The sequence below is a fragment of the Doryrhamphus excisus genome, linkage group LG12 (genome assembly GCF_037039965.1).
Source record: "Doryrhamphus excisus strain RoL-2023G ecotype Guam linkage group LG12, RoL_Dexc_Guam_v1.1, whole genome shotgun sequence".
Lineage (NCBI taxonomy): Eukaryota > Metazoa > Chordata > Actinopteri > Syngnathiformes > Syngnathidae > Doryrhamphus > Doryrhamphus excisus.
The window spans coordinates 2,293,016-2,312,628 of NC_136368.1; the positions used below are offsets into that span (position 1 = coordinate 2,293,016).

The 19,613-nt window shown below is 40.5% G+C and overlaps 1 protein-coding gene across 1 annotated transcript in view; it reads right to left on the reverse strand.

The window, feature by feature from the left end:
• Positions 1-14,732, reverse strand: part of st6gal2a (ST6 beta-galactosamide alpha-2,6-sialyltranferase 2a) — a 37,949-nt gene extending 23,217 nt beyond the window's left edge. Inside the window, exon 1 of the mRNA XM_058081930.2 lies at positions 14,553-14,732. The gene's annotated coding sequence lies outside the window, so the exon portion shown is untranslated. The remainder of the gene's footprint in view (positions 1-14,552) is intronic.
• Positions 14,733-19,613: the final 4,881 nt, after the last annotated feature.

Here is a 19,613-nt window from a genome sequence, read left to right on the forward strand (position 1 = left end):
TATATTAGGAAAGCAGGAAGTGAACAAATGTAACAGTTACTGATTGTAAAAGTACCAGATGGAGGGGTAGGATTTAATAAGCTTTGCTTCTTCCTACTCCTTTTGGACATGTGGAACCATAACTAATGTCTTGGGTATCGTACTCCTCCTATCTTGCGTTAAAAAGCTTTGAACTTGAGGGTGACAATGGGATCATCCATCAAACGGCAGGTAACGCAGCCATGTGGTATCAGTCCATTTTAATTGGACGATCAGTATCGGCAGCATAAAACCCTGATCGGCGCATCCCGAGTTTACATGCATGTGGAAAAGGCCGGTTTGAAGCCAATTGGTGCAATAATTAATTTTACTGACTGTTGGCTGCCACTGAGCAGGGCAGTGCAATTTGCCAAACGCAATCAATCAATTCCATGCGATAGTTTACCACATTCATCAACGGACTTATTACAACGCCTGTTCCAAGTCCGCAATTGAGGATTCTGCTCGGAAACGGAATGAAACCACACAAATTCTGGGAATTTTCTTGGAATCGTGTAGCAATTCTTCTAGCTTGCTCGAATGCTACCACGCAAAACAAACATGTCCACACTTGCTGTGAATGACTTCACTCAAAGGCTTCAAATCACTCATCCTTTCATGGTGCCTTCAGGAGCCTCCATTGGGAAGATGCGTCTTTGCACTTCCCACATACAGTAATGCAAAATTCACATACGTACGAATCCCGAAAGGAAGTTTCCGTCTGATTTTTGTCTACTTTCTCACGTTGTTCCACCGTCCATGTTATTGTGCCGAGTGGGCGTGATTGTTGCTTTGGAAAAGAAGAGACAAAAGAAATGATGATGGGATGCGGCTCCTCCAGTCAGCACTCAATCAATGATGCGAGAAACGCTTTGACGTTCCAATCAGTGCTCTCTTAAAAGGAAAAAAAAGCCCATCTGTCTTTCACGTCCACCTACTGAGTGTTTTGTCATTCCGCATACAGAGCGCTCACAAAAAATGTTTTTTTTGTTGTCATTTTAAAAAGTAATACAGAAAAAATAGACTTTTTCACCCATCGGTGGAAATTTTATCAAATAAAACACATAGAACGGGTGTCCAAAGTGCGGCTCGGGGGCCATTTGTGGCCCGTAGCTTCTTTGTTAATGGCCCACGGAACATGAAATTAAAGTTAAGGCCACAATTAAATTCTAATGTATAATAAACATTTAAGGTTACTTTTACCTTCACTGAAGGATGATTGAAGGCGGCACGGCAGTTGAGCGGTTAGCGCGCAGGCCTCACAGCTAGGAGACCAGGGTTCAATTCCACCCTCGGCCATCTCTGTGTGGAGTTTGCATGTTCTCCCCGTGCATGCGTGGGTTTTCTCCGGGTACTCCGGTTTCCTCCCACATTCCAAAAAATTGGCCACTCCAAATTGTCCATAGGTATGAATATGAGTGTGAATGGTTGTTTGTCTATATGTGCCCTGTGATTGGCTGGCCACCAGTCCAGGGTGTACCCCGCCACTCGACCCAAGACAGCTGGGATAGGCTCCAGCACCCCCCCGCGATCCTCGTGAGGAAAAAGCGGTAGAAAATGAATGAATGAATGAATAAATGAAGGATGACTGCTCCCAAAGAGACAGTTTGGCTGCGAGATCAACACCTTCAACCATCTTCCTGTTTTTTAAATTGTGTTTCTTTATCAAAATGATGACACTTGCAACTTTCTTTAACTCCATTTTGGGTGACCGCGTTGAATGCTAACAAATCACTCAAAGCCAAAGAGGAAGGTGGCGTGGACGAGGAAGATGTTGATCTCACTGCCACATCGTGTCTTTGGGAACAGTCACATCAAGAATCATTGAAGGTAAAAGTACCTTAATGTTGATTTATCCCTTTCGTTAATCATTTCTATGACTTTATATATGTATTTCTAATTGTTTTCTGCATGTAAAACTCTGATTGTAAAATTATAAAAAGGCGTTTCATTGGATTTACATCATTTCTTATGGGAAAAATGGATTTGGATAGTGTTGTATATCTTTCTGTGTATTCTCTTACAAAGCATAGATGAATATTTGTATAAAATTTTAATCAGCGCAGGGAAGCAGGAACAAGACAGACGGCATCAAAGCTTACTTACAATTCAAAGCCGAGGACGCGCACTCGCTGCAACTACGTCGGCCACAGCTCTCTCATCCCTTAATGAACCCCTCCGTAAGGAATTCCGGCCTCCGCGTCGGCTTCAGAAGTGATTATTATTACCGTGTCGGGCATAAAACTTTACCGCATGTCATTTTTTTACCGCTAGCGTCCGATCCCTCTGAAGAGTTTGTGGCAGTTCACCACGAGTCACGACCACAAAAGTGCAGCTGTTAAGAATAGCCTGCAGCCGACCAGCAGCTGGAGACACGGGGGTCGTGACAAAGCCAATATTGTGTAAAACATTGAAAGAGAGACGTTTCATTCCATATTCTCCATGTTCCGTGTCCTCCATTCCAGTGTCGAAGCCTGTCTGGGACTCAATATAGCATCTTTGTTTGAATTATAGGATGTCTGAGGGGGCCACGCTATATTTATATATACTATGTTATTTGCCCATAAGCTGTATTAATTACAGTGTGATGGGAGCAGATACATTTTCTCTTTTGGTAATGGTAATGGTAATGGTAATGGTAATGGTAATGGTTTTATTTCATTAGAACATCAGATTCCAATTGAGTGAATCCCATAATCAGTTCACAGTTCCACATGTCCAAAAGGAGTAGGAAGAAGCAAAGCTTATTAAATCCTACCCCTCCATCTGGTACTTTTACAACCAGTAACTGTTACGTTTGTTCACTTCCTGCTTTCCTACTATAATTAAAAAAAAAAATTATAGTTTTTTAATTAATTTTTAATTTTCTTTCAAATTCTTTGTTATTCATTTATTTATTTAAATTTAGCGGGACTTTGAGGTGAAGCAAAGCTTATTAAATCCTACCGCTCCATCTGGTACTTTTACAATCAGTAACTGTTACATTTGTTCACTTCCTGCTTTCTTACTATAATTAAAGTTTTTTTTTAAATACATTTTTATTAATTTTTATTTTTTTTCAATTATTTTTTATTCATTTATTTATTTAAATTTAGCGGGACTTTGAGGTGAAGGAAAGCTTATTAAATCCTACCCCTCCATCTGGTACTTTTACAATCAGTAACTGTTACATTTGTTCACTTCCTGCTTTCTTACTATAATTAGTTTTTTTTAAATAAATTTTTTATTAATTTTTAATGTTTTCAATTCTTTTTTATTCATTTTTTATTTAAATTTAGCGGGACTTTGAGGTGAAGCAAAGCTTATTAAATCCTACCCCTCCATCTGGTACTTTTACAATCAGTAACTGTTACATTTGTTCACTTCCTGCTTTCCTAATATAATAAAAGTTTTTTTAAATAATTTTTTTATTAATTTTTTTTCAAATTATTTGTTATTCATTTATTTATGTATTTATTTGCTCAAGCAATTTAGCGTTATTTGGAATCTTAGTAGATCAAGCCCGACAAGTACTACACAAACCCTCTGTAAAAAAAAAAAAAAAGAAAAAAAGAAAAATCTACATTTTCTTTGGCTTGTGGGATTACTCGTGCTCACATAATGCTGGGTCTACAAAGGTCAATAACTCCATTACAAAGCGATCCCACTGAGGCAGATTATGTGTGCGCTCCCCCCCTCCTACAACACCAGCTAAGCAAAACAAAAATCAACTCACTTTCTGGCAAAATGCACTGTGAAAACCATTAATGCTCTTAAGAGACAACTATAGCCATTAACAGCCCAGTCAAGTGTTGTTCAGAGGCAGGAGAAGGCACAACTCCCACATGATTCACGGTTATTTTCGGTTGCAAAAGCAGTAGTTTTGTCTACCATGTTGCCACAATCAAGAAGCAAAGCTGCTCTATCGCTGTCAACATTTACAATAAAGAGCCGCCTACATGGATGTAAATACAGGTGGTTTAACATCATAGCAGGAAGGGTATCTTTAAAGACAGTAAATTGTGTTTTCCATGATTGGTTGTTTAAACATAAGCAAAAAACTTCAATTCTAAACTTCTTCTGGTGTATGAAGTACTACTTTTTTCTTGAACTTTGAACCCAGCAGCTTATACATGGCAATGTTCCAATCTTGTGACATCTCCTTTACTTCAGAGCGACTACTAAATAAGTTTAAATACTGAGGCCATGACTCAATACAAGTACAAACACTAAACTCATCACGCAGCAACTTAACGCTCAAAGGGTAGCTAAAAAAATAGTACCAATATTTGTCTCGAGGCGTCTCTGGCTCCCTCTGGTAATTTCATTAATATTCAGAAATTATATTATTCATTCATTCTTTTTCTACCTTCTTTTTTTGATTTACACCAAAATGTTGCCTTGGTTTGAGTACATTTTCTGGTTAGTGTACAATATGGCATGCATCTTGTAGTGTTATTAATACACCACACAAATGGGGGGGAAGGGTTCTCCTCTCATTCGGTGTGGAAGTGGTCGGTTTGTCGTTCTTCCCCAATCCGTTTCAAACACTTTCATTTTGGAATACATAAATTAGAGAAGGTAGCTAGTTTGCTAGTTTTATCGGTAGCTTGCTATGCTAGCGAGGGTCGTCTTTTGTCCCTGCAGTCATCTCGTAGCCTGTGCAATGTAATGTAAACAAAGAACAATAGGGGTGTAAAAGTGACAATTTCATGTCAACAGGGCTTGTATTTAGAAAGTCATAAACAGGTTATCTACAAAAATATTCAGTTTATTAATATTAAATCCTACTTAGAAAATATTCACTTACAGGAACCAATTAGCTGCGATAAACAAGGGATTACTGTACGGTTTTACATGCTAAAAACATCCATGCATTAATTTTCTATCGCTTATACTCACAAGGGTCGCGGGGGTGCTGGAGTCTATCCCAGTCAATGGCCAGCCAATCACAGGGCACATATATACAAACAACCATTCACACTCACATTCATACCTATGGACAATTTGGAGTGGCCCATTAACCTAGCATGTTTTTTTTTTTAATGTGGGAGGAAACCGGAGTACCCGGTGAAAAACCACATATGCACGGGGAGAACATGCAAACTCTGCACGCTAACCACTCAACCACCGTGCAGCCAAAATGATATAATATAGAAATAATTTTACTTTACTAATGAATAAGTTTCAATTGACTAAACAGAGTGTTGACAGTATTGTACATGGAGTATAAAAGTATATTATAAAAGTATGTCATTCCCATCACTACTTTATTCATCTACCGTATGTTGACAGTTAATTGAACACCACTCCGACCGTGTCAATCAAAGCTCAGCATTATTATCTGGGTAAAACCACTCTTGCGCTGGATCTCATTAGATTGCGCCATGCTCCTGGACAAGAGGAGGACAGACGTGTGTGTCAAGGTCGCCGTGCCACCAATTAGCCTCTCTCCTTCTAGACGAGGCCCTCCAGAAGTGCTCGTGCTCGCTGTAATTACCAGAACAGAGGACGCGTTTCATTTCGTGTCGGTTCTGAGAGAGAGAGAAGCGATAGAGCAATGTCCGACTTATTCCACCTGAAGACTTTTTGTTTACAGATGAATATAAAATAAAAAAATAAAAACAGAGCAAGTATATCAGATTAAAAAATCCAGAGAAGAAGAGTTGAATGATCCCGACCTTGCCAGCCAATCGTTTCTTTCCGCGGGTAAATCACAAGGGACATTTGCTCCTGATGACAGTCTTTCACCGTGCCAGCAGCAAGGTCCGACGCAGGAAATACGGGCGCACGCCGCCTCACGTTACGGCCCATAAATCCAGCTAAAGGAGCTGTGATGTCCCCGGCGGGGGCCCACGCTTGATGTGAGCGAAAGTTGACTTTCAATTCTCGTTCGTGCGGAGACTGAGCGAGACATGAAAGATAATTATCCGTACTTTGGTGGCACATTGGCGTGTGGAAGTGGTAACCTCACGACGAAACGCAGCTGGGTTTTCTTTTATTGTGGTATATGTGGTACATTCATTCATTTATTTTTCCAATCATCCAATCATGATAAGCATATGTCGCATATTTCCTGAGAGGTTTTTTCTGATGATTGAACAGATGGTGGAACCTTGGTTAGCGTCTTTTTTTTTGGTTTACATCGAAATGTTGACTTGGTTTGAGTACATTTTCTGGTTAGTGTACAATACAATATGGCATGCATCTTGTAGTGTTATTAATACACCACACAAATGGAAGGGGGGGAGGGTTCTCCTCTCATTCGGTGTGGAAGTGGTCGGGTTGTCCTTCTTCCCCAATCTGTTTCAAACACTTTTATTTTAGAATATGTAAATTAGAGAGGCTAACTAGTTTGCTCGGTAGCTTGCTATGCTAGCAACAGTCGTGTTTTGTCCCTGCAGTGATCTTTACATGCAAAAAACATTCATTCATTTTCTACCGCTTATCCTCATGAGGGTCGCAGGCGTGCTGGAACCTATCCCAGCTGTCTTGGGGCGAGAGGCGGTGTACACCCTGGACTGGTGGCCAGCCAATCACAGGCACTTGGAACCTACTTTGGTTCCATTGTAGCTTACACTATTTGGTTTTTTTTTTGCGCAAACTTTCACCAAAAAGCATACATATACCGCCCGAGGTTCCCATAGGTTACTGATCGTATCGTTTTTCCGCACTCCACATTGAAAAACTGCTGAGCCCTCTAATAATATGCAGCTCAGCATCCATTTTCAGACGCCTTAACCTCCTTAATCTACGTGAACTCTGGACGCCAAACACGGAGCGAGATTAGCGGCCTATTAGGGACTTAACAGCGGAGCTATGATACACAATAAGCTGCTCACATGTGCCATGTAAAAGAAGCTCGGACATACGCAAGTAGCAGAGCCATATGCAGTCAGTGGGTTCGGTAAATACATACTTTTACATAATAATGATCAGCTTTATGAAAGTTTATTATGGTAATGGTTTTATTTCACTTCATTATTTCATCACAGTTCCACATGTCCAAAAGCAGTAGGAAGAAGCTAAGCTTATTAAATCCTACCCCTCCATCTGGTACTTTTACAATCAGTAACTGTTACATTTGTTCACTTCCTGCTTTCCTAAGTTTTTTTTGTTTTTTGCTTTTTTTTTATGTGACTCTTCTTGATTTCTAAGACACCCAAGTCACCAGACAAGATGATGCATGAGATTGAGTCCATGCTAACCAAGGTTCCACTGTATTTACGGCTTTTTCTTGCTTCAGTTTGGTAATGGTAATAATTTCATTTGAAGATGCATCAGATTACAATTGAGTGCATCCCATAATCAGTTCCCAGTTCCACATGTCCAAAAAGAGTAGGAAGAAGCAAAGCTTATTAAATCCTACCCCTCCATCTGGTACTTTTACAATCAGTAACTGTTACATTTGTTCACTTCCTGCTTTCCCAATATAGGTTAAGTTTTAAAAATTGTTTTTTTTTGTCACATACCAAAGTACGAGGTGATATGACCATCCAATGACATAATGGGTACCATAGTAACCGTCAATATCGTTGTGCATTATTTGAGGTCCTTACTCAATCCATAGTTTGATTCCACATACTGAAATGCTATGGCTTTTTAACGTAGTCCTAGCATAGAAGTGTTTCAAATGTACTTCTTCCCTGAGATCATATTTCTCCTCTCTTGTAGAGAAGTATTGGATGACATTTTTAGCTAATTGGTTATTTTTAGCCTTATGTATTATTTTAGCTGTTTGAAGATGAACTATATCGGCAAGTTGAAGTATTTGTGATTTTACAAATAAGGAGTTAGTATGTCCTCTGTAGGCGGCATTATTATTGTGTGGCTCTACTGGACTTCATAGATGTACCTAATGTGATATAACCGACTAGAAGACATTCCACAGACAGTTAAAGGCCCCGTAAAGAAAAAAAAAGGCTGCTAATTGGCTCTGGACGGCCGTTCATTTCACGTGGTGATCCCACGCCCTGCTGGGAGTGAGGGGCACAGCTGGTCTTACTGACTCCAGCCCCGCCGCCGCTGCCGCCGCCGCCGCCACTGCTTTTGAAGCTCAGATAACTGCTGCTCTGGTCAGTTAGTAAGCATCTGAAATTACACCTCCACCTTCCCACAGTTGCCCTGCCCACCGGTTTCGGATGCAGCAGTGCAGATGAGGTCTGGAACTGATGAGAGGGGGAAACGCTTCCTGCGGCTACAACCAGCAGTAAAATTACATACGAGCCTTTTTAGGATTCAAACGCTTAGTGAAGTCTTTCCGTGTGGGAACGTTGTCTCACCAGTGTGTCATATACCGTGTTTAAACATGCTGCACGGCAATATGTTAGCGCGCCTCAGCTTGGTTACCGGAAAATGCAACTTTGTCCCGGTGATAATTTATATCTGTTTGGAGTTGCCGGTGTGACGCCTGGAATATTTGTCAAATTCAGCCCCAAATTCAAATCCATCATGATCCAAACAGCCCAAAAACTCCCTCTAACTTGCACATGATTACATCATCAAAGTTGATATGGGGGTTAAAGTTCCTGAACCTTAATCACACGACACAGACGCCAGTCACACCCCTGCCTGGGAAAAAAAACAAACATCAAAATGTGTACTCGACAACATCGAGTTCACTTCCTCTCATGCCAATTTTCATGTGAATTCAAGGGCAATAAAAATGTTTTCAGGTCAAAGCGGCAACATATTCCATCATTCCAGCCTGTCAAACACTGAAAAGGATTCTGGGTGCTCTGAAACAAAAATTTGAAAACGCCGCCATTTCTGCAAACCACTGGTTTTAAGAAAACAATGATGTCACTGACCCATCGCCGGTCACGTGACCAGAAGTGAGCTTTCACAACAAGGTGAGGTACTGGTGGGGTACACCCTGGACTGGTGGCCAGCCAATCACAGGGCACATATTGACAAACAACCATTCACACTCACATTCATACCTATGGACAATTTGGCGTCGCTAATTAACCTAGCATGTTTTTCGAATATGCGAGAAACCGAACAGAAACATTCCAAAAAATGTAAATATAATTTATGTCTTAATTGTTTATGCCTTAAATGTATTATTTTCTGTTATGTTTACTATAAATGTGTGTAAAAGTGATTATAGGGGTGTTATTTCATATCGAGAGGTCTCTAATAATGTTCATTCATTAATTTTCTACCGCTTATCCTAATGAGGGTGGTGGGGTGCTGGAGCCTATCCCAGCAGTCTTCGGGCAAAGACAGGACTGGTGGCCAGGCAATCACAGGGCCAACAACCATTCACACTCACATTCATACCTATGGACAATTTGGAGTTGCTAATTAACCTAGCATGTTTTTGGAATGTGGGAGGAAACCGGAGTACCCGGAGAAAACCCACCCATGCACGGGGAGAACATGCAAACTCCACACAGAGATGGCCGAGGGTGGAATTGAACTCGGGTCTCCTAGCTGTCTCTGTCTCTGCGCGCTAACCACTCAACCGCCGTGCAGCCCACAAGCAAACATAATATCTGAATATTTGGACTGACATGAGTCCCACCAATAAACACCTTTGTTCCTCTTATACTCCAAAATGACTCCAATTCCACTTTGTTGTAATTCCAGATAAGGAAAGCGGAAAAGCGGCTCCACCCGTATGTCTGTGTGCCTTGCGTATTAAATCATTTTCACCCAGTGATTGGTTCCCGTCTGGAGTGGTGGTGGATGTGAATTGTTTTCGACCCACCTGGACCTTTACCAAAAATAGGTACACTTATTTTAGGTTTCGTCCAAATGCCTAATTTAGCTGTTTTTTGTTCCTTTTCAATACTATTACCCAACGCTAACGTCCTAGCTGCCCCACGTAAATACAGGAAGTATGAAGTTAAACACCTTTTCATGAGCAAGCGTCATTGCACACGTAAGTGGCTTACTCCCCGGACTTCCTGTCAGCAGCCGCTAATGAGGGCGCTCAATCTCGGACTAACTATGTTATCGGGTCATCGCTGACTGCAATTATACATTTCATTAGTTGCTATACTTAGGTTGGCGCTGTTGGCGCTGTTGGCGCTGTTGGCGCGGCAGCATCCAAACATCCTTTACCCGGACACACGGAATGGATTTTTAGAAGGAACGGATCAATTGTCATGCTGGTGTCATCTGAATGCCATCAAATATATTAGCATTAGCATTAAAAGATGCTGTTTGCAAGGGGAATGATTGGGTGGGTGGATGGATGGATGGATGATGGGTGGATGGATGGATGGATGGATGATGGATGGATGGATAGATAGATAGATCAAACTTGCAGTAAAATAGCAATATTCCATTCAAAAGCTTAATTCTGCATCTTAGCACAACATTTGGGACAATTCTTGGCTCTCTCTCGTCCAACATCATTGACCTTTGACCTCAGAAAAGGATAATATCATGACATTATGTTTTTAGCGTCCATCTCCAGCAGGTGAAGCGGCCTAAATAGTGTTTATCCATGCAGTGTATCTTCTCACTTTCAGGTCTCTCGAGTGCTTTGTGGTTTTGCAACACATTTTGCACATCAGTAGCGCTAACAAGGCAGGCATTGCGCCGTTTCTCCTCGTGCCAACTGCAAAGTGTCAGGCAACATTTGTCTTTCTCAGGTATGTACAAGCAAATGTGGCTCCCGGCGCATGTTTTGCAATTTCTTTGCTTTTTTTCCTCCCCCCGTTCCTGGTGCAAGGACTGATAAAGAGGAACGCTCATGCATGAAGCTCATTGTTGGCGGGCATAGAGAAGAAGAAAACACCTGGACCCTTTCCCTGGCATAGCCGGCCAGGATGCTGCGGACATCCAGCCAAAAGAGGTGCCAACATCACTTCTATAGCAATAAGAAGGGGGGGGCATGATTTGTCTCCGCACGTGCACTTAGCACTCGTTAGCATGTTCGTTGTGCATTATTTAGAGATGTGCGTGCCATTTCGATGCATGGCTTTTACACACAGGGGTACACCCTGGACTGGTGGCCAGCCAATCACAGGGCACATATAGGCAAACAACCATTCATACTCACATTCATACCTATGGACAATTTGGAGTCGCCAATTAACCTAGCATGTTTTTGGAATGTGGGAGGAAACCGGAGTACCCGAAGCAAACGCACGGCGAGAACATGCAAATTTGATGTTATCGCTCAAACAGACGAAAGAGGAGTGCAAGGTGTCTGGCAGCCACCAGCCCCATCATGTCGTCATGGGGGCCTGAGAGAGGATTCCAGAAACCATCTGTGAAGTTCTAGTGAGATCCATACCCAAAAGAGTTAAGACAATGGTAGAAAATCATGCTATTTGGGCATTTTTATGAGGGCTGTTTTCTCTTCTGTTACCAGCGGATGAGACATTAGACATTACATATGAAAGTGTTGTCCCATAGAATATACAATTAAAATATATGCCATCTCACAAATACATAAAAAGTAGAGATGCAGAATATTTCTGGGTCTGAATTATGACATCACACCAATAAATGTGATAATGCGGGATGTCTCACATTTCGCCAAATGTTCTGCAAACCTTCCACAATGACGAAAAAAACAGATCTTCAACACATCAAACCTTATCAGCCTCCTGAAACCCAGGCCCAGGGCTTGTTCCTATCACTGCAGCATTTGAAAAGTGTTTGCTAGAGGCGGCCCAAGAGCTGAATTGATCTGTGATTGAGGGCTGATCTCGGGTTTTAGTTCATGTACCTGATACTAGCATAAAGTTGAAATATTAAAGAAAAAATATGTTTGTTTTAAAGTTGTAGAAATATGAGAAACAAACAAAACAAATAAAGTTGTATTTTTTTGAAAATTAGGTTGGGGAAAAAGTTTTAATATCATGGCAATAAAGACAAAATATTATGGGAATTATTATTATTACTATGGGAATTATTTGGAAAATTAAAATTATTTGGTATGTTTGGAAAATTTAAAAAAAACAGCAAAAATTTATGTAAATCATAATAATACTGCTAAGGGTTTTTCACCTATATCACAAATATAGGTAAATATTGAAATATTTATAACTTCCAATAACATACCTACATGCTTTACAAACTATCAAAGTTTCAGTATGTGGCCCTTGCTGGAAACGTTTGGACAACCCCTGCTGTATCCGCATAAATTCCCCATAAATTCATCTCCATTTCCAAACAAACTTTGCATTTTCAAAAATAAGGCTGACCTAAGACGTGCACAACACCACAGGAAATCAACATCAGTCTTTCCAGTCGTGGTAATCCGCAAATCTTGAATCGAGGAAACTGGACGCTTCTCGTCTGTTGAAACGTTCAACAAACAACAGTCTGCTTAATTCGATTCAAGCATTGCGAATGATGCAAATGTGTGTGTGTGTGTGTGTGTGTGTTTTTTTAGCGGAATATCCCATCTAGTGACACACACTCTTCCTCGGCAAGACAACCATTTGATCCCCAGATACGTCTGGACAGCTCCGAGTGACAAACAGCCAGTTTCCTGTAGGTGACAGACACGCAAGCACTTCAAAGCTCACACACACACACACACACACACACACGCTCACTAGCATACACACTTAATTGCTTGCTGTTCACGCCCCCCCCCCCCAACCCTGCCCCCTCGGCATCCTCAAACCTTCACTTTTTGGGTGAGGAAACACAGGAAACAAGCACAGGAAGTGTTGGCACTTTAAAAAATAACATTGAATTGAAAGCATAGTACCCGATACTACTTGCTGTATACGTGTTACACTGACAAAAGCAGGTACAAAAAACTTATTTGACATACTTTTTGGATTTGTGAATAATAAATCAATTAATTAATGCAAAAATCCCTACATATATTAGCCAATTTTGCCTGTGTCTCACACACAATCAGCCGCACTAGCATGCTCTGCTAAACCAAGCTAACTCTGCTAGCTTCAAATAGGAGGAGTTTCCACATTTAAGAGTACATTCTATTTTTATTGGCCAATTCCCAGATTCCATCCGCTATACGCCAATAGAAATGACCTAAACAAACACATGCTAACATTAGCTTAACCTGTACATCACAAAAAAAGTAGTACATCTCTGCTGGAAAAAAAAACAGCATAGACCAGCTTATATTGTGTTTTTGTATAGGTAGCCGGTCTATGGTGGTCTGGAGGACCAGCATACAGGCACGAAAACACGAAAAAAAAAAAAGGTACTACAAATAGTACCACTGGGTTCCAAGTAGATACCATTTGATACCACTTGAGGCCACACAGCTAGAAATGACTTAGCACATGCTAACATTAGTTTTCCCTGTACACTTATGTACTTGACACAACACAAAACGCAAAAGCAGGTACTAGATGGTACTAGAAAAAGTACCTGATGTTCCAAATGTGCGGCAAGGATAGCAGATGGGGGGGTGTTTGCTACAAACCAAAACAAACAAACATTAGCTTGCCCTGTGTAACATGGCAAATGCAAGTACTAGATAGTACTAGAAATAGTACCTGAGCTTCGACATTTAATAGTACATTCTATTTTTATTGGTCAATTCCCTGATTCCATCCGCTATACGCCAATAGAAATGACCTAAACAAACACATGCTAACATTAGCTTAACGTGTACATCACAAAACAAACAAACATTATCTTGCCCTGAGCAACATGGCAAAAGCAAGTACTAGATAGTACTACAAATAGTACCCGAGGTTCCAAGTATGTAGATACCATAAGGGCAACATTTGACGCTACGCAACTAGAAATGACAAACACGCTAACGTTGGCGTACCCTGAAATTAGTGTAACATTGCAAAACCAGGTACTAGATGGTACTAGAAATAGTACCTGGGATTCCAAACATTTGCGGCTTCATGGTTAAAATGGACCAAAAGAAGCAAATATCCTGAAGTTATCTTATCTAGGAAATGGCTAAACCCTGCCCTAAATGGTACTGCAAATAGTACCTCATGTTAAATGACCAAAACTGACACACATGCTAATGTTAGCTTACTCTGTTGCTGTGTTTTAGCCGTGGGTATTGCAATATTATATCCCTCAATCTCCACTTTGCTGCAGCAAGCCGTTTTGTCCCTGCCCACAGTCTCTTCTTGGATAAAGAGAAGTAAATAGAGAGCCGCCTCCTCCACCTCCTCCATTGTTTGTCTTGTTATGAGCGATGCGTTCAATTGACCTTGTTTTTTTGGAGTTTCCCACGATTGTACCGGCAGTAATAGGATTTATTATTATTCATTTAGATGTACTGATGCTTCCGCTTGACACTTGAACTAGTAAGCGAACATAGTACATTTCCAACCATAAACGTGTTATCATTTTAGGTATTTTATGCACAATAAATATTTTTTTTGTCAAGATTGCACATGACAGTGGGTATACGTGCACGCGCCGTGTCTCTCGTGGCGGAATGCAGCCTCTTGCACGTTGCCGGGGACAAAGACACGGTACACGTAAACGCAACACACCATTCATCCGCGTGTGGTGTTTTTGTTGTTGCCGTTAACGAGTGCACACACAAATCCAAACACACATGAACACAGCGCCTTATAAATGCAATGCAAAAGACGAGCGGAGCCGGCGGAAACAAAAGCCAGGCTTACCTAAAAAGCGTGGGGGTGCACGCCACAAGAGGATGCTGCCGTGGTCCTGCGTGGCATTACTGTCATTATGAGGCGTCCTGCATGCGGCCCAGCTCCGTTGTGCCTTCCGCGGTACCTGCGAGCAGAGCAACCGAGGGTCCGTGTTGTCTGTCTGTCACATAGTTGCTGCTGGACCCCCTCCACCCCCTTTTTTTGCGTCCACATCTGAGCGTGAGGGGCGGAGCCGCCGAGGAGCTGCATTTTTTTTTTCAAAAAAAATTGGAGCGGATGTTCATGAGTAGGTTAGAATCACATAGGGAACATTTACATGACACTAATATTGTACAAATGTGCCTTTTTGTATTTTGGTCCAGTTTCACCTGAAGCTGCCAAATGCTGTAATGTGCTTGCCACACCAGTAGTTGGCACTGTGGCGCACTTTGTGCTTGTGCACTACCTGCTTTGAAAAGCCTATTTTCCATGCCAAAGGGGCACGGCATCGAGCCAATACCTGATAATTATGGAACACTATTGTTGATACTGATACCAATACTTTTTAACTTGAAGTTTTTGTACATAATCAAATGATGTTGTGATTTTACCTTTCGTTTTTTGATCTTAATTATAATTGGCGACTCCAAATTGTCCAGGTATGAATGTGAGTGTGAATGGTTGTTTGTCTATATGTGCCCTGTGATTGGCTGGCCACCAGTCCAGGGTGTACCCCGTCTCTCGCCCGAAGAAGACAGCTGGGATAGGCTCCAGCACCCCCAGCAACCCTTGTGATGAAAAAGTGGCAGAAAATGAATGAATGAATAATAATAAGCAGCAAGTGACAAATTCTATTATCTTTACTGTTCAAACCTGTGATTATAATTGGCGACTCCAAATTGTTCATAGGTATGAATGTGAGTGTGAATGGTTGTTTGTCTATATGTGCCCTGTGATTGGCTGGCCACCAGTCTAGGGTGTACCCCGCCTCTCGCCCGAAGAAGACAGCTGGGATAGGCTCCAGCACCCCCCGCAACCCTTGTGAGGAAAAAGTGGCAAAAAATGAATGAATGAATGAATAATAATAAGCAGCAAGTGACAAATTCTATTATCTTTACTGTTCAAACCTGTGATTATAATTGGCGACTCCAAATTGTTCATAGGTATGAATGTGAGTGTGAATGGTTGTTTGTCTATATGTGCCCTGTGATTGGCTGGCCACCAGTCTAGGGTGTACCCCGCCTCTCGCCCGAAGAAGACAGCTGGGATAGGCTCCAGCACCCCCCGCAACCCTTGTGAGGAAAAAGTGGCAGAAAATGAATGAATGAATGAATAATAATAAGCAGCAAGTGACAAATTCTATTATCTTTACTGTTCAAACCGGTGATTATAATTGGCGACTCCAAATTGTCCATAGGTATGAATGTGAGTGTGAATGGTTGTTTGTCTATATGTGCCCTGTGATTGGCTGGCCACCAGTCTAGGGTGTACCCCGCCTCTCGCCCGAAGAAGACAGCTGGGATAGGCTCCAGCACCCCCCGCAACCCTTGTGAGGAAAAAGTGGCAGAAAATGAATGAATAATAATAAGCAGCAAGTGACAAATTCTATTATCTTTACTGTTCAAACCGGTGATTATAATTGGCGACTCCAAATTGTCCATAGGTATGAATGTGAGTGTGAATGGTTGTTTGTCTATATGTGCCCTGTGATTGGCTGGCCACCAGTCTAGGGTGTACTCCGCCTCTCGCCCCAAGAAGACAGCTGGGATAGGCTCCAGCACCCCAGCGACCACATTTTCTTGGTAGATTATAGTCTATTATTAGTCATAATATAAGTGGTATGTAGCATAGTGGTAAACCAGGTAGTGTTTTCCTCCCATTCCGTGTGGAAGTGGTATATTTTTTTGCTCCTTGAGTTGAGGATTAACACATTTTGAGGCAAACCTGTTAGCTTGTTAGCTCGCTAGCTCACATGTGTCTTGGGTTTTTGTAGCGTAAGAATCGCAATGTGGCGTAAAACATTAATAGAAGTGTAAAGGTGATGATAGGGGTGTTATTTAATGTCGGCAAGGCTCTAATAATGGTTTAAAAACATATTTAATCATAATTTTCTACAGATTTGTTTGCAGTTTGGACCTGGTTTTCATTTTTTTTTACTATCTTTGAAAATGACACCACTTTTACCCATTTTCATCTAAACTTGTGTTGTGTGAGGAACCCCTGAAGTAGAGTATTTGAATTGAATAAAGTAAGGGGGGGGGCATGGTTCTTTTCTCGCTCCGTCAGGGTCTGGCCATGAATGTCTAGCAGTTGCCCCCAAATGTCCTGGTGGCCTCTTTTCTTCAGGCACCAACAGAACTTGGCAGCACGCAAGATGGAAGACATGATTGAACTCTGAATTGACTCTAGTTCAGTCCACCGCTACGCCCCCCCCCCTCCACCTCCCATCCCTCGTTGTTTGTTTTCTCACGGCTCACTTGACGGCTGCTTTTGTGCACCCTTGAGACGGTAAAACTTTTGCTCCGTGTCTCATACTTAAATGGTCCTTTAGCCGTATTGTTGTCTTTCTCTTCATGCACTTTTCTATGGCTTCTGTGTTGTTGTTGTTGTTGTATATTCTATTTGCAATATTTGGATTGACAATCACATAAAAGGTTGGAATGGTAATGGTTTTATTTCATTTGAACATGCATCAGATTACAATTGAATGCATCCCATAATCAGTTCACAGTTCCACATGTCCAAAAGTTTTTTTAAATAATTTTTTTTATTAATTTTAATTTTTTTTTATATTCGTTTTTATTCATTTATTTATTTAAATTTAGCGGGACTTTGAGGTGAAGCAAAGCTTATTAAATCCTACCCCTCCATCTGGTACTTTTACAATCAGTAACTGTTACATTTGTTCACTTCCTGCTTTCCTAATATAATTAAAGTTTTTTTTAAATAAATTGTTTATGAATTTTAATTTTTTTTTAACTCTTTTTTATTCATTTATTTATTTAAATTCAGCGGGACTTTGAGGTGAAGCAAAGCTTATTAAATCCTAATATAATTTAATTTTTTTAAAATAATTTGTTTAATTTTAATTTTAATTTTAATTTTAATTTTAATTTTAATTTTAATTTTAATTTTAATTTTAATTTTAATTTTAATTCACATACCGAAGTACAAGGTGAAATGTCACTTTCAGGGGGAGCTGAGCTTCCCTAGGGGGTCTATGGAGCAGGGGCGGGCCTTGATTTTGACTGACAGCTGATGAAGGAGTGATAGTAGGATTTTTTTTCCCTGCTTTTCCCAATCTGACGCAGTGGAGGAGATTCGAGGGGGGACGTGACGTCTGATGATAATCAATTCTATTGTATTTGTTTGACTTTGTACATATTACAATATAGTACATTGGAAGTAAAGGACATAATCCCGGAATGATTGGGTTTTGTTTGTTCTCTGTTTCATTCAATTATATCACATTGTGGGAGGAGTGAGTACCTTTAGGCCAGCAGCCTAAAGGGGACATCCACTACCTCAAGATCGTGTTGCTAGACAGAATTCCGGCCATCTATTCATGCATTTTCTTCTGCTAAGCGTCCGGCCACCGGACGTATGCTCGGTGTGCCCCAGGGTACGGGCATGTCTGGAACACCTCACCAGGGAGGCGTCCAGGAGGCACGCGGATTACATGCCCGAGCCACCGCAACCGGTCCATCTCCGAGCTCATTCGTCGTATCTGTGATCTGGTTCGCTCGGCGACGACCCAAAGCTCACGACCACAGGTGAGGGTGGGAACATAGATCAAGCGGTAAATTGAGAGTTTGCCTTCTGGCTCAGCTCTCTCTTCACCGTGACGGGGGCCCGCATTACTGCAGACGCTGCACCAATCCGCCTGTCAAACTTAACACTCCAGGCTTCCCTCTTCCCTTTTTCCGGGATACTTGAACTCCCCCACCAGGGGCAAGGCCTCAAGCCCAACTTCCAAGGGGACACACGCAGCGAAAATGGCGTTGTTTACTTCGCATCTCAGGCAGAATGAGTGTGCCACTGCCTCACACAAGAGAGAAAGGACAGGGAGAGAGGCTGTTCAAGAGAAAAGGTGGAAAAGATCAATATTAGTATGAACTTTTTTTTCTCCAAAATTTATTTTTTTTTCTTGTAATATTATGACTTTATTTACAAAATATTTTTACTTCATTCCAATAATATTATAACTTTATTCCCATAGTATTATAATTTTTTCCACAGCCTACTGCTCGTAAAAGTAGACTAAAAGACTAAAAAAAATTTTTCTCATAATATTATGTTATTGCCGTAAAATTACAACTTTTTCTCTATAATTCTTACATTTTTTCTTGTAATATTATGACTTTATTCCCAAAATATTTTGACTTTATTCCCATAGTATTATAATTTTTTCCTGGTGTTCCTAAAAGGTAGACTGAAAGACTGAAAATTATTTTCCTCATAATATTATGTTATTGTCATAAAATTACAACTTTTTCTCTTAAATTCTTAAATTTTTCTTGTACTATTATGACTTTTTTCCCAAAATATTTTGACTTAATTCTCATAATATTATAACTTTATTCCCATAATATTATAATTTTTTCCTTGTGTTCCTAAAAGTCGACTGAAAGACTAAAAATTATCATATATTATGTTATTATATTAACTTTTTGTTTTAATATTTTATAGATTATATTGCAATTTTTTTCAATTTGTTGTTGTTATATGATATATTAACAATGTAGCGTGGGCGAATACACAAACAGTGTACTTTTTTTTACATTTTCCAAATATTAAAAAAAAATTCTTGTAATATTATGACTTTATTTTCATAATATTATAACTTTCTTCCCATAGTATTATAATTTTTTACACAATTTTGTGTTCCTAAAAGTAGACTAGTATACTAATATTTTCAGATTATATTGCAAATTAAAAAAAAAATTGTTGTTAAATGATATATTTACAATGTACCGTGGGCCAATACACAAACAGTCACAGACCACAAATGGGTACTGGGCCACACTTTGGACACCGCTGGTTTAATCCAACAAAAACGATGCAAAAAAAAGTCATCCAATTAAAAGGTGG